Here is a 1,117-nt window from a genome sequence, read left to right on the forward strand (position 1 = left end):
TCATATCGAGAACTTCTTGGAAGTATGCGACACGCTCAAGATTAATGGTATTATGAATGATGCTATCAAGTTGAAGGCCTTCCAATTTTCCTTGAAGGAAAGAGCAAAGCAATGGCTATATTTATCACATAATGCATTGATCACTACTTAGCAGGAAATGGTAGAAGATTTTCTTGCTAGATATTTCCCCCCTGGAAAATTTATAAAGCTCAGGAATAAAATATCCTCTTTTTTGCAAATGGAATTGGAGTCCCTTTTCGAGACATTGGATAGGTTCAAGGATCTCCTATGGAAATGTCCTCAGCATGGGTTCCCCGAGTGGATGATTATCTACACTTTCTACAATGGTTTGAACCCAAGCATGAAGCAATTATTAGATGCAGTAGCAGGAGGTACCTTAGGAAGCAAGACCCATAAAGAAGCCTGATAGCTTATTGAAGAGATGGTTATGAATAGTTATTAGTGGAACACATGAGACAAAAAAAAAATAGCCAAACTTCATGAGATCGATGCAGTCACATCATTAGCAGCCCAGGTTGAGTCTTTGAGCAAGAGGTTAAACACTCTAACTTCTCCTAGATTTTCGATAGTGAAGAGTTGTACTGGGTGTTAGGGAAGACTTGCTCCATCTTATTGCCCAATTGCTATTGCTGGTACATCTTTAGTGGAATAGGTAGATTTTGTAGGCAATGTAATGAGAGGTTAAGAAAATCCGTATAGCAATACCTACAATCTTGGGTGGAGGAGCCACCCAAATCTTTCTTTGAGTAATCAAGGGCAACAGAAGGCTCTAGCACCATCTAGTTTCTGACAACAACAAGAAGCCCTGAACATGGAGAATAGAGTTTGAGAACTGGATGACCGATTTGGAGAAGGCTTTGACCAAGTTTATTCAATGTTGGATATGAGATTTCAATCAGTTGAAGTCAAACTTCGCAACCACACCGCATCATTGCATAACTTGGAGAATCAAGTAGGACAAATTATGAAGTCACTTTCGGAAAGACCACAAGGGAGTTTGCCTAGCAATAGGGAGACTAATCCAAGAGTGCATGTGAAGGCGATCACTTTGAGAAGTGGTCATGAAGTTCAGAGTAGGCTCCCTATTGAGAAGACA

At 40.1% G+C, this 1,117-nt stretch overlaps 1 non-coding gene across 1 annotated transcript; it reads right to left on the reverse strand.

Annotated features, from left to right (window-relative positions):
- Positions 1-205: 205 nt before the first annotated feature.
- Positions 206-312, reverse strand: LOC120266048. Its single transcript, XR_005537892.1, has one exon. It is a non-coding gene; the product is annotated as a small nucleolar RNA R71 (small nucleolar RNA).
- Positions 313-1,117: the final 805 nt, after the last annotated feature.

Source organism: Dioscorea cayenensis, chromosome 7 (genome assembly GCF_009730915.1).
Source record: "Dioscorea cayenensis subsp. rotundata cultivar TDr96_F1 chromosome 7, TDr96_F1_v2_PseudoChromosome.rev07_lg8_w22 25.fasta, whole genome shotgun sequence".
Lineage (NCBI taxonomy): Eukaryota > Viridiplantae > Streptophyta > Magnoliopsida > Dioscoreales > Dioscoreaceae > Dioscorea > Dioscorea cayenensis.